Source organism: Aegilops tauschii, chromosome 1 (genome assembly GCF_002575655.3).
Source record: "Aegilops tauschii subsp. strangulata cultivar AL8/78 chromosome 1, Aet v6.0, whole genome shotgun sequence".
Lineage (NCBI taxonomy): Eukaryota > Viridiplantae > Streptophyta > Magnoliopsida > Poales > Poaceae > Aegilops > Aegilops tauschii.
Genome location: NC_053035.3, coordinates 495,625,504 through 495,640,821, shown reverse-complemented (window position 1 = coordinate 495,640,821; position 15,318 = coordinate 495,625,504).

Here is a 15,318-nt window from a genome sequence, read left to right as displayed (position 1 = left end):
ATCTCCCGGATGACGCGATCATTGACAGAATCCTTCAGTCGCTTCCACCGAGCTACAAGAGCTTTGTGATGAACTTCAATATGCAAGGGATGGAAAAGACCATTCCTGAGGTATATTCAATGCTGAAATCAGCGGAGGTGGAGATCAGAAAGGAACATCAAGTGTTGATGTTGAATAAAACCACTAAGTTCAAGAAAGGCAAGGGTAAGAAGAACTTCAAGAAGCACGGCAAGGGAGTTGTCGCGCCCGGTAAGCCAGTTGCCGGGAAGAAGTCAAAGAATGGACCCAAGCCTGAGACTGAGTGCTTTTATTGTAAGGGAAGTGGTCACTGGAAGCGGAACTACCCCAAATACTTAGCGGACAAGAAGGCCGGCAACACCAAAGGTATATGTGATATACATGTAATTGATGTGTACCTTACCAGTACTCGTAGTAGCTCCTGGGTATTTGATACCGGTGCGGTTGCTCATATTTGTAACTCAAAACAGGAACTGCGGAATAAGCGGAGACTAACAAAGGACGAGGTGACGATGCGCGTCGGGAATGGTTCCAAGGTCGATGTGATCGCCGTCGGCACGCTGCCTCTGCATTTACCTACGGGATTAGTTTTAAACCTCAATAATTGTTATTTAGTGCCAGCTTTGAGCATGAACATTGTATCTGGATCTCGTTTAATTCGAGATGGCTACTCATTTAAATCCGAGAATAATGGTTGTTCTATTTATTTGAGAGATATGTTTTATGGTCATGCCCCGCTGGTCAATGGTTTATTCTTGATGAATCTCGAACGTGATGTTACACATATTCATAGTGTGAATACCAAAAGATGTAAAGTTGATAATGATAGTCCCACATACTTGTGGCACTGCCGCCTTGGTCACATTGGTGTCAAGCGCATGAAGAAGCTCCATGCAGATGGACTTTTGGAGTCTCTTGATTACGAATCATTTGACACGTGCGAACCATGCCTCATGGGTAAGATGACCAAGACTCCGTTCTCCGGAACAATGGAGCGAGCAACCAACTTATTGGAAATCATACATACCGATGTGTGCGGTCCGATGAGTGTTGAGGCTCGCGGAGGATATCGTTATGTTCTCACTCTCACTGATGACTTAAGTAGATATGGGTATGTCTACCTAATGAAACACAAGTCTGAAACCTTTGAAAATTTCAAGGAATTTCAGAGTGAGGTTGAGAATCAACGTGACAGGAAAATAAAATTCTTACGATCAGATCGTGGTGGAGAATATTTAAGTCACGAATTTGGTACGCACTTAAGGAAATGTGGAATCGTTTCACAACTCACGCCGCCTGGAACACCTCAGCGAAATGGTGTGTCCGAACGTCGTAATCGCACTCTATTGGATATGGTGCGATCTATGATGTCTCTTACCGATCTACCGCTCTCATTTTGGGGCTATGCTTTAGAGACTGCCGCATTCACTTTAAATAGGGCTCCGTCGAAATCCGTTGAGATGACACCGTATGAATTATGGTTTGGGAAGAAACCCAAGCTGTCGTTTCTAAAAGTTTGGGGATGCGATGCTTATGTCAAGAAACTTCAACCTGAAAAGCTCGAACCCAAGTCGGAAAAATGCGTCTTCATAGGATACCCTAAGGAAACCATTGGGTATACCTTCTACCTCAGATCTGAAGGCAAGATCTTTGTTGCTAAGAACGGGTCCTTTCTGGAGAAAGAGTTTCTCTCAAAAGAATTAAGTGGGAGGAAAGTGGAACTTGATGAGGTGATAGTCACCCCTTCCGAACCGGAAAGTAGCGCAGCGCGGGAAGATGTTCCTGTGGTGCCTACACCGACTGGGGAGGAAGTTAATGATGATGATCATGAAGCTTCGGATCAAGTTACTGCTGAACTTCGTAGGTCCACAAGGACACGTTCCGCACCAGAGTGGTACGGCAATCCTGTCCTGGAAATCATGTTGTTAGACAACGGTGAACCTTCAAACTATGAAGAAGCGATGGCGGGCCCGGATTCCGACAAATGGCTAGAAGCCATGAAATCCGAGATAGGATCCATGTATGAAAACGAAGTATGGACTTTGACTGACTTGGCCGATGATCGGCGAGCCATAGAAAATAAATGGATCTTTAAGAAGAAGACAGACGCGGATGGTAATGTGACCATCTATAAGGCTCGACTTGTCGCTAAGGGTTATCGACAAGTTCAAGGGGTTGACTACGATGAGACTTTCTCACCCGTAGCAAAGCTGAAGTCCGTCCGAATCATGTTAGCAATTGCCGCATTCTATGATTATGAGATATGGCAAATGGACGTCAAAACGGCATTCCTTAACGGTTTTCTTAAGGAAGAATTGTATATGATGCAGCCGGAAGGTTTTTTCGATCCTAAGAATGCTAACAAGGTATGCAAGCTCCAGCGCTCCATCTATGGACTGGTGCAAGCATCTCGGAGTTGGAACATTCGTTTTGATGAGATGATCAAAGCGTTTGGGTTTACACAGACTTATGGAGAAGCCTGTGTTTACAAGAAAGTGAGTGGGAGCTCTGTAGCATTTCTCTTATTATATGTGGATGACATACTATTGATGGGAAATGATATAGAATTCTTGGAAAGTATAAAGGCCTATTTGAATAAGTGTTTTTCAATGAAGGACCTTGGAGAAGCTGCTTATATATTAGGCATCAAGATCTATAGAGATAGATCAAGACGCCTCATTGGTCTTTCACAGAGTACGTACCTTGACAAGATATTGAAGAAGTTCAATATGGATCAGTCCAAGAAGGGGTTCTTGCCTGTATTGCAAGGTGTGCAATTGAGCACGGCTCAATGCCCGACCACGGCAGAAGATAGAGAAAATATGAGTGTCATCCCCTATGCCTCGGCCATAGGGTCTATTATGTATGCCATGCTGTGTACCAGACCTGATGTAAACCTTGCCGTAAGTTTGGTAGGAAGGTACCAAAGTAATCCCGGCATGGAACACTGGACAGCGGTCAAGAATATCCTGAAGTACCTGAAGAGGACTAAGGATATGTTTCTCGTTTATGGAGGTGACGAAGATCTCGTCGTAAAGGATTACGTCGACGCTAGCTTCGACACAGATCTGGATGACTCGAAGTCACAAATTGGATACGTGTATATTTTGAATGGAGGAGCAGTAAGCTGGTGCAGTTGCAAGCAAAGCGTCGTGGCGGGATCTACATGTGAAGCGGAGTACATGGCAGCCTCAGAGGCAGCGCAAGAAGCAATCTGGATGAAGGAGTTCATTACCGACCTAGGGGTGATGCCCAATGCGTCGGGCCCGATGACTCTCTTCTGTGACAACACTGGAGCTATTGCCCTTGCCAAGGAGCCCAGGTTTCACAGGAAGACCAGGCATATCAAGCGTCGCTTCAACTCCATTCGTGAAAGTGTTCAAAATGGAGACATAGATATTTGTAAAGTACAAACGGACCTGAATGTAGCAGATCCGTTGACTAAACCTCTCCCTAGAGCAAAACATGATCAACACCAAAACGCTATGGGTGTTCGATTCATCACAATGTAACTAGATTATTGACTCTAGTGCAAGTGGGAGACTGTTGGAAATATGCCCTAGAGGCAATAATAAATGGTTATTATTATATTTCTTTGTTCATGATAATTGTCTATTGTTCATGCTATAATTGTGTTATCCGGAAATTGTAATACATGTGTGAATATATAGACCACAACGTGTCCCTAGTAAGCCTCTAGTTGACTAGCTCGTTGATCAACAGATAGTCATGGTTTCCTGACTATGGACATTGGATGTCATTGATAACGGGATCACATCATTAGGAGAATGATGTGATGGACAAGACCCAATCCTAAGCATAGCATAAAAGATCGTGTAGTTCGTTTGCTAGAGCTTTTCCAATGTCAAGTATCTTTTCCTTAGACCATGAGATCGTGCAACTCCCGGATACCGTAGGAGTGCTTTGGGTGTGCCAAACGTCACAACGTAACTGGGTGACTATAAAGGTACACTACGGGTATCTCCGAAAGTGTCTGTTGAGTTGGCACGGATCGAGACTGGGATTTGTCACTCCGTATGACAGAGAGGTATCTCTGGGCCCACTCGGTAATGCATCATCATAATGAGCTCAATGTGACTAAGGAGTTAGCCACGGGATCATGCATTACGGTACGAGTAAAGTGACTTGCCGGTAACGAGATTGAACAAGGTATTGGGATACCAACGATCGAATCTCGGGCAAGTAACGTACCGATTGACAAAGGGAATTGTATACGGGATTGATTGAATCCTCGACATCGTGGTTCATCTGATGAGATCATCATGGAACATCTGGGAGCCAACATGGGTATCCAGATCCCGCTGTTGGTTATTGACCGGAGAGGCGTCTCGGTCATGTCTGCATGTCTCCCGAACCCGTAGGGTCTACAAACTTAAGGTTCGGTGATGCTAGGGTTGTAGAGATATTAGTATGCGGAAACCCGAAAGTTGTTCGGAGTCCCGGATGAGATCCCGGACGTCACGAGGAGTTCCGGAATGGTCCGGAGGTGAAGAATTATATATAGGAAGTCCAGTTTCGGCCACCGGGAAAGTTTCGGGGGTTATCGGTATTGTACCGGGACCACCGGAAGGGTCCCGGGGGTCCACCGGGTGGGGCCACCTATCCCGGAGGGCCCCATGGGCTGAAGTGGGAAGGGAACCAGCCCTTAGTGGGCTGGGGCGCCCCCCTTGGGCCTCCCCTGCGCCTAGGGTTGGAAACCCTAGGGGTGGGGGGCGCCCCACTTGGCTTGGGGGGGAAGCCACCCCCCCTTCCCCCTTGGCCGCCGCCCCCCCTTGGAGATCTGATCTCCCAGGGCCGGCGCCCCCCCAGGGGTCCTATAAATAGTGGGGGGGGGGAGGGAGGGCAGCAGCACCACAGCCCCTGGCGCCTCCCTCTCCCCCCTGCAACACCTCTCCGTCCCGCTTGTGCTTGGCGAAGCCCTGTCGGGATCCCGCTACTTCCACCACCACGCCGTCGTGCTGCTGGATCTCCATCAACCTCTCCTTCCCCCTTGCTGGATCAAGAAGGAGGGGACGTCGCTGCTCCGTACGTGTGTTGAACGCGGAGGTGCCGTCCATTCGGCACTCGGTCATCGGTGATTTGGATCACGGCGAGTACGACTCCATCAACCCCGTTCATTGGAACGCTTCCGCTCGCGATCTACAAGGGTATGTAGATGCACTCCTTTCCCCTCGTTGCTAGTATACTCCATAGATGGATCTTGGTGATGCGTAGGAAATTTTAAAATTCTGCTACGATCCCCAACATCATGAACATATAGGGCTAGTTGAAATCAACCAAAGCACCCATTTAGATGTTCCTGATGTCTATATTACGGCTCAACAGGCGACCCAAGTATTCTATCTACCGTGGGCCTGCCAAACTAATCCAAATCTGAAAGGTTGGGATGTCGTTTATGAAGTGCCGCCACGGGCTAGACTATCTCCCCCAAAGGAAGAGGATTATGAACCTCACATTAACCCAGACACATATGAAGGAGAATTTTTCCAAGAGACACGTCTTTCCAAAAAGCGTTTCAAGAACCGCTATACTTCACCCCAAAACATTGAAGTAGACAGCGACAGTGAATCCGACATCACCCCAGAGGAGGAACAAGAAGAGCCGGAACAAGAAGAGGTTACTGCTGCAGATGACCTGTCATTGCTTGACCGATTACGTCAAGGTGGCCTTCCACATGTTGATGCCACTGAACCCTATGAGCCCGTCATTGATTATAGTGATGATGATGATTATGCATTTATTGATGATACTGATCGAGATTATTAGTAGTGTCAGGTATTAAATTTTTTTATGTTGTACTTGATGATGATACACTTAAGTGATACACATATTATTATTCATGTCGGTCTTTTTTTTATGTTGTACTAATTTCGTTTACTGTTTGTCATGGAAGGTGTTGAAAGATGGTGGGCGCTGGTCGGGAGCGCGCCAAGGCCCCTTCTTCGTCGGCGCGTGGTGTGAGGTCTTCCATTCCACACGCACCTGTCCGCCGAGCGTTGCTGGATAGTATGGCGACACCGCCGGGCTCTTCTTCGTCGACCGCGGTGCCCAGCAGGGGACGAGGTAAGAAGAGAGGAGGTGGGGCACGTGGTCGCGGGAGAGGAGGTCGGGTGACTGCTACGGCGCCTTCCTCGCCGCCACCCCCAGCTGTTTCACCTGAGCACATGACTGCTAGGGTGGACTCGTCCGAGGAGGAGGCTACACGGACTCTGGTCCACGAGCCTCCGGTCCACGGGTCTTGGACCCACGAGCCTCGGGTCGACGGGCCTTCGGCCCACGAGAGTTCGGCCCACGAGACCCTGGAGGAGCACACGTCTGGATGGGGTACCTGGCCGGATCAGCCCGAGGAGCCGAGTGGCCATGCTGATGATGGCGGGGAGCCGACTGATATTGAGGAGGAGGGGGGCACCGTCTACCAGCGTGGTTGTACACGGCTCCCGTCCGTGCCGGCGACCCGCGAGCAGAGGTGGTTGATTTTCCCTGATGGGGAGAGGTAAGTGCATTTAATATTTTTGTACCTTCTGCATTCACGTTTCTTCAAATAACTAGTGCGTTGGCCTTGTCATGCTGCAGGGGTTGGGACCACCATCATAGTGTCCGCCGGCCCAACTCCGTCCTTGGAGTTCTTTGCCGGCAAAACTTCCCGGGGTTTGTCACGTTGCCTGGTGAGGGTCGGCTTCCAGAGCTTGGATTGAGCTGGGAGCACTACTTGGCTGCCCCGGCCCCGCCGGATGAGATTATCGATGGTGTCTTGTGCGACACGAGGGCAGACGTGGTGATCAGAAAGTTCTGGGTAATTTCTCCTTTACACATTTAAAAATCTTCAACTAGCTAGTTATTAATTGTAGTAATCAATATTGTCTCATTTGATTGCAGACATTCTACAGGTGTGAGGAGGGATACGAGGAGGACGCGGCAAATGTTATCGAGAACGTCTGCAAGCGCCTACTACAGAACTTACGGCACGAGGCTTGGGTGCAGGCTGTTCGAGACTACTACGCCTTGCGTGGTATCAAGAAGACCAAGTCGGCGTGCCGCGATAAGTTCCTGAGTAAGGAGCAGTACATGAAGGTAATTCTTAAGGCCTTCTAATTAAGTTCCTTCATTTAGTAATTCTTAGCCGTAGCGCTCAAGTTTCTATTTGCTAACTTAGGCTCCTCCGAGATGGTGTGCGGATCGGAAGGATTGTTGGGAGGTGTTGGTCAATGAGTGGTGCTCAAAAGAATGGCTACCCCTCCACAACGAGGCCAAGGACAAACGTGCCCAAATGGAAGGTGTGCCACACCATCAAGGCAGCTCCAACTTATATCAGTTTGGGCGGAACTGGGTATGTGGTTTGCTTCATGATTCATGCAATTCATTCATCATGCTAGCTTGAGCCCTTTAATTACTAATTTACATTGTTTCTCTCTTTCAGGCACGCTACAATAAGGTGGATAAGGTGCCAGAGGTGTACGACCTGTATGCCATGGCCCACACTGCCTCTTTCAAGAAAGTCAAGGCATTCTCTCCGTCTGACCTCGATGATGCAAACAACTTCACCAACATCTCCTCCCACAACATGCTCGTGAGATATAGAGATGAGGGGAAGGCGAGGAAAGGGGAGGACTTTAACCCGAGCCAGGGTCCCATTGATCCAGAGCTGGTGATGATATCTGGTGGCGGGAGGTCCCATGGCTCCATAGCCATTGGAGATGGACTTATCCGTTGTCCTAGCACTCTCCCGGAGATCAAGGCGCGCCAGTCGAGCTCCGCTCCTGAGATAAGGCCTCGTGAACGGCCAGTCCAACTGGCCATCAAGGTTAGTGATACGTACTCAGCTATCTTTCTCCATTACATTGTGTGCGCTTCCATCAATGATTACAAATGGTCATGTGAGTGGTGTTGCAGGCTGCTATATAGAGTGAGAGAGATAGAACGGAGAAACTTCTGGCGGAGGCGGCGGAGAGGCAGCGGGAGTTGGAGGAGAGGACGACAAAGATGTTGGAGGAGGAGAGGGCACGGAATGACATGCAGGCAAGGGCCATGTACGAGCTCCTTGTGGTAAGTTTCTTCTGCAGATTAGCCAAAACATTCATGTAGTGTTTGTCTCATTACTAACTAGTATGACTGAGTCGTCAAAACCAAATGTGCAGTCTGTGTGCGAGAAGACCGGTCAGACCGCTCCGCCGATGCCAGTGATTGCTCCTGGGACCACGGTGAGTTTAATTTGAATGGACATTACTTGCTAGTCTTAACATTTGAGTGTCATCATGCTAACAAGACATTGGAAATGATCTTTGGTGCAGCGTAACTCCAGACAAGCATCGCACGATCCTTCTCCAGCTACCGACACGAGCCAGCCCGCTCCTACACCTCCTGGATCATGGTAAGTTTATCTAGTGTTTTGCTTAACACATGCATAAAGACCTAGACTTAGCTTTATTTCCTCCAATGCTTACCATAATGACCTAGACTTAGCTTCTTCTCCTCCAAAATGACTTAATAAGCTTACTGACCTCCAAAACCATCCATTTTACCTAAGTTAGCTCTAAAACGATCTGTACTTAGCTTACTTATGTCAAAATTTGCATAATTAGCTTAGTTAGCTCATAAACGATCCATTTTACCTAAGTTAGCTCTAAAATGACCCATTTTACCTTGGTTAGCTTATAAATGATCCAGTTCATCCAAGTTAGCTCAAAAATGACCCATTTTACCTAGATTAGCTCCTAAATGATCCATTTTACCTACGTTAGCTTTAAAATGACCCATTTCACCTAGGTTAGCTCCAAAATGACCCATCTTACCTAGGTTATCTCATAAACGATCCATTTCAACTAATTTAGCTCATAAACGATCCATTTCACCAAGTTAGCTAAAAAACAATCCATTTCACCTAAATTAGCTCTTAAATGATCCATTTCACCTAAGTTAGCTCAAAAATATCCATTTCAACTAAATTAGCTCATAAATGATCCATTTCACCTAAGTTAGCTCAAAAACGATCCATTTCAACTAAGTTAGCTCATAAATGATCCATTTCACCTAAGTTAGCTAAAAAACGATCCATTTCACCTTAGTTACCTCAAAAACGATCCATTTGACCTTAGTTAGCTCATAAACGACCCATTTCAACTAAGTTAGCTCATAAATGATCCATTTCACCTTAGCTAGCTCATAAACGACCCATTTCAACTTAGTTAGCTCATATATGATCCATTTCACGTAAGTTAGCTCATAAATGACATATACTTCTTGTTCTAGTCTTCTTCTTGTTCTACTCTTCTCGTTCTAGTCTTCTTATTCTAGTCACCTATTTCTAACTTTCTTATTTTGCCATTTTGTAGATTTCATTCACTTCATGGAAGCTAGCTTGCTATGGAGTGCTTGTTTATGTATGGATGGAACTTGCTTATGTATAAATGGATGGATGGAACTTGCTTATGTAATATGTATGGATGGAACTTGCTTATGTATGAATGGATGGAACTTGCTTATGTATGAATGGATGGAACTTATGTGCTGGATATATGTGATATGTTTGCTGTTAAATAGGCCCGTGAAATATATCTATATATGTCATATATATTTGCTGTGAAAATTGTTGGATTTAATAAAAAACAGAAAAAGAGCCAATATGCAGGCTCTTTGCCGTCTGCCACCGACGGCAACAGGCTCTTTGCCGTCAGCCGCAGACGGCAAAGAAGCCACGTGGCAGCCAACTGTGCTTCCTGGGAGCTGACCCATTTGGTCAGTTTGCCTACAGTGGCAGACGGCAAAGACACTAGAAAGTTTGCCTACAGTGGTAGACGGCAAAGACACTAGAAAGTTTGCCTACAGTGGCAGACGGCAAAGACACTAGAAAGTTTGCCATCAGTGGCAGACGGCAAAGACTTGCCGTCAGCGGCGGACGGCAAAGGCCTGCCGTTAGCCACTTAACGGACTGACAGCGCAATTATTGCCATCTACTCTCTTTGCCGTCCGCTGCAGACGGCAAAGGCCCTTTGCCGTCAGCCGCCCGGAAGCAGACGGCAAAGTAGCTCTTTGCCGGACCTTACTTTGCCGGAGCCTTTTGCCGTCCGCGGCTGACAGCAAAGGCCTTTGCCGTCCGCCGTTCATGCCTTTGCCGTCCGCCGTGGCAGACGGCAAAATAGCTGATTCCTGTAGTGAACCCGGCGTCCGCTGCAAAGGAACCAAAAGCTGGGGCTTGATGCCTTTCAAGATTTCCTGATTGGCTCTCTCAGCTTGACCATTGGATTGGGGGTGAGCCACTGATGAAACATCAAGCCGAATATGCTCTCGTTGACAAAATTCTTCCATGGCGCTAACTGCCTCTGCGTTTGTTACCTCCTTGATTCGCCGGGTTATGCTGAGGGCCCTTGCCGTTGCCATTCTTCTTTCCCTTCCCTGTCTTTTCATCATCAGAGCGGGATCCTTGGTACTATCAGAGTCGGCGTACTTGACCAGAGCCGCCATCAGCGTACCCATATCATTGCAATCGCGCTTGAGCCGCCCAAGCTTCATCTTCAGAGGCAAAAAACGGCAATTTTTCTCCAACATTAAAACTGCAGAGCCGACATCCATCTTATCAGACGAATGTATTATTTCCTTGACCCGGCGCACCCAATGGGTTGTAGACTCGCCTTCTTCCTGCTTGCAACTAGCCAAATCCACAATTGACATAGGCTGCTTGCATGTATCCTTGAAGTTTTGGATGAACCGGGCTTTCAGCTCTGCCCATGACCCAATGGAATTAGGTGGCAGTCCCTTCAACCAAGTGCGGGCAGTCCCATCCAACATCATGGTGAAGTATTTGGCCATCGCAGCGTCACTGACCTCCAACAACTCCATAGCCATCTCGTAGCTTTCAATCCATGCTCCGGGCTGTAAGTCAGCCGTGTAATTAGGTACCTTCCTAGGTCCTTTGAAATCTTTGGGCAAACGTTCATTATGGAGAGCCGACACCAGACAAGGGACACCTCCGATCCTCGTAGCTACGCCTGCCTCAATAGAAGTCGTCGGGTAAACCGGAAGGGGCTGGTAGGTTGTCAGCTGAGCCACCTGCTCAGCCTCTTGACGTGCTCTGTCTTGATCTACCGCGTTGAAGGCTCCGTTGTGCGCCGAGCCATGCCCACCTGGCTGGTCACGGCGCCGGGCGTTGCTTGAGCCGGCTGCCGAAACCATGTGCCTGCTATAACTCGGACTCCGGTTTGGACGAGCGGTTGAATGAATCCTGTCCCGGCGATATGAATATGCCTCCTATTGCGCCAAAGCCGTCTGAAGAGGTTCTCTGACCCTGCGGGTTTCGACAGCCGTTGGAGAATCGCCCTCGACCGGGAGAGTCGCCAGTCGTGCCGCCGCAGCGATCATGTTTTCCAATGGGTTAGAATAATGACCCGGTGGTGTTGGTACATATTGAGGTGGAGCAGTATTCACACGGGGAGGCCCCATCACTTCTGGCTGAACCAGCGTTCCAACCCCGGGTGCCGCGACCCGATTCATCTCTAGCGGGTTACTGGGCTCTGCACCGGGTGTGTTTAAGAGGTTTCGAGGATCATAAGCCAGAGGGAGCCGAGATTGAGCCTTCTGACATCTCCTTCTCATGACCTCATTGGATGCATTCCGATCCATGGTGAGCCGGAAAGACTGCGCCTGAATCAGCTGAGTCTGGGCGTCCAGAGCCGCCCGCTCTGCAGCCATCCTGACTCCTTCCGCTGCCAGATCTTCCTTGGCCTGCACTATATCCAGCTTTAATTGTGCCACTTCTGCGTCATGTTGAGCTTGATCCGCTGGGATGACCGTGGCGGTTAACAGGGTGGTCATCTTATCTGTGAGATCCATCAGCACCTGAGCCGGCGAATACACAGGGCCTCCTGCCGCAGCGGTGGAGTCTTGAATAGGTTGCGTGCCGGCCATGAAGATTCCAACCCGGCTCGGCGGCTCAAAGGGGTCCGGAATACTGTTGCCATCGGAACAACCCCCAAGCCCGCCGTCTTGAAGTTGATACAACGAGTCCGTCTCACCTGTGGACGACTCACCATCAGAATAGATGGCCGTCTCACCGCCAGATGTAGATCCTTCAGAGAGTCCTCCGTGGATGCATCCCACGAAGGCACGCTTCAAGGCAGGCATAGCATGGGCGGGTCTCGCACGCTGAGCCGTCTCGACGAGGTCGGTGCAGATGTCCGGCTCAGGGCCCGGCTCACCGATCTTGCCAATGAAAACGTGGATTCCGCCGAAGGGGACCCGGTACCCGTACTCAATCGGGTCGGCGTCGGGGCCCCAGCCTGCGTCGTCGATGTAGAGCTTGCCGCGACGACTCTTGGTCATCCGGCCCACAATGTATCCCTTGAGCCCTTCGAAGCTACCCTTCAAGAACTCAAATCCACCGTGCGCTGGCCCCACGGTGGGCGCCAACTGTCGTGGAATTGTCACGGCAGATGTCCTCGTGAAAGGACTTAGTCGTGGAGCCATCGCAACTAGGAAGCTTAAAGGGGTTAAATCGGGACAAAGGACACGAGGATTATACTGGTTCGGCCCCTTACGGTGAAGGTAAAAGCCTACGGTCCAGTTTGGAGTGGGATTGCTTATGTCTCGATAACCAGGGAGCGAATCGCTTGACCTAGCTCTCGATCTGATGTTCCCTTCCCTGAGCCGCCGTCGGGTCGTCCCTTTATATACAGAGGTTGACGCCCAGCGGTTCTCAGAGTCCCGGCCGGCTCATAAACAGTGTCCGGCTGGGTTTCTTAACTATTCTTGCCTTACAATACAAGTCATGTACATATGGCGGTTTATCACTACGGGCCTTAAGTCGCCTCTAGGCTTTGGGCCCTTAACTGAACCGCCATCTTCAACCTTGGCCTTGGGCTTCATGTACACTCATAGGTATAACCCGGCCCCTCCTGGGCAGGTCATACCAGTAGTTATATCCCCAACAGGTGGGCCGTGCTGAGCACAACCCACCAGGGCGCGCCTGGGGGGCCTGGCGCGCCCATGTGTCTTGTGCTCACCAGGTGGCCCCCCTCCGGTAGTTATTTGCTCCAATATTTTTATATATTCCAAAATAATTCTCCATAAATTTTCAGCTCATTTGGAGATCTGCAGAATAGGTAACTCTGATGTAGCTTTTGCAGGTCAAAAGTTCCAGCTTCCGGCATTCTTCCTCTTTGTGTAAACCTTGCATATGATGAGAGAAAAGGCATTAGAATTACTCCATAAAACATTAGTATGCATAAAAACATTATAAATAACAGTAAGAAATCATGATGCAAAATGGACGTATCAACTCCCCCAAGCTTAGATCTCTCTTGTCCTCAAGCGAAAAACCGATATCGGAAAACATGCCCACAAGCTTAGAGAGAGAGAGGTGTCGATAAAAACAAAATACGGACGTAGTAGCATCACTATTAGGGAAAAGCTTATAGGCAGACCTTACTAGTAGCGTGGGTTTATACCCCTCGCTACTGCTACTTATTAGTAGCGCGGATTTATACCCCTCGCTACTGCTACTTACTAGTAGCGCGGGTTTTTACCCCTCGCTACTGCTACTTACTAGTAGCACGGGTTTTTACCCCTCGCTACTACTAAGTTGATAGTAGTAGCGCGGGTTTTTACCCCTCGCTACTACTAAGCGGTCTCTACCGTGCCCCCCGGGACATGCCATAGTAGTAGTGAGAGGTATAAATCCGCGCTACTACTAAGTTGACAGTAGTAGCGCGGGTTTATACCCCTCGCTACTACTAAGTACAAAGTAGGTGAAGTCCCCATATCCTCGGTTGAATCCCTCCTCTCTCCCTCACTCCCCCCTCTCTCCATAGGCTCTCCCATGGTGCTCCTGCCCAAGCACACCTCCTCCTCCATGGCGCCCAAAGAGTTCACCTCCTCGCGTCGCTGGCATCCAGGAGCTCACCCGCCTTCCCCCTCGCCTCTATGCCACCACATGGAGCAGCTCACCACCGACGACCAACCCCGCTGCTACTTCCATCTCCTTCCTCTCTCCCTCATTTTTCTTTTTCTCTCTCTCCCTCTGGTTTGACTCACCCTCCCATGTCCTTACCCGTGCAGGTCATCGCCATGGATGACCAGGAGCTCGCTGCCTTGGCTGCGAAGAGGAGCCCCACGCTGCCGCCTTGCTCGGCCGTGGATCCGGTCCTCTGTAGCAGCCGTCGATGGATATGCTCTACTGCTCCCCTTCCGCACCTCCGGCGACCTCTGCCGGCGCTGGATCGATACATTGCTGCCATTGACAACACACACGGGATCGAGATGTTTTTTTGTTTTTGAAATTAATAGTAGTAGCACGGGTAGCACCCACGCTACTGCTAAAAGACGTAGTACTAGCGTGAGTGCACCCACGCTACTACTACAAGTTAGTTGTAGCGCCGTAGTAGTAGCACGGGCGCCCGCACTACTACTAGCTGTTTAACCCGCGCTACCACTAGGCTTTTCCCTAGTAGTGCATCATGCTTATTATCATACCAGCAACAAACTTAATTGTAAAGCTTTATCATACAACTTTTATCATATAACTTCTCATGAACGAATAAAAATTCATCACAACATTGAAGTATAAAGCATAAACTCTATTAGAAACTAACAAACTATGTTTTTAGTCAACTTTGCAACTACAATTCATCATATTTTCAGAAAGGGTCATGTATCAGAGCCTTTTGGAAAGACCACATACTCAACCATCATTTAACCTTCTATGATTGCTAATACTCACAACATACCCATGCAAAAAAAGTTTCAACCGGACACATAGAAAGATAGGGCTTATAGTTTTGCCTCCCAAGGTATTCACCTCAAGGGTGATGTCAACAATAATAACTCATGCTCACCCATATCCATCTGGATACATGTGCCTAGATCTTTCCTCACCACATGATGCTTGCAAAAAGAGAAAATAAAAAGGAATAGGGAAGAATACTTCGACTCTTGCATAAAAGTAAATACATACAAGTAAAAGATAGGCCCTTCGCAGAGGGAAATAGAGGTTGCCATGCGCTTTTTCTTTGTATGCCAAATCCCTTAATGCAAAAGAACGTCACGTTATATTGCCCCTTATGATAGCAACCTTTATTATGCAGTCCGTCACTTTTATTAATTTGCCATCACAAGTTCGTACAATGCTCAATTTTCTCTTACACTAAACGATCCAACACATTTAGAAGCATTTTTTATTGCCTTATTGCACTAATGACAACTTACTTGAAGGATCTTACTCAATCCATAGGTAGGTATGGTGGACTCTCAAAATAAGAATTTTGGTTTAAGGGTTTTTTTGGATGCACAAGT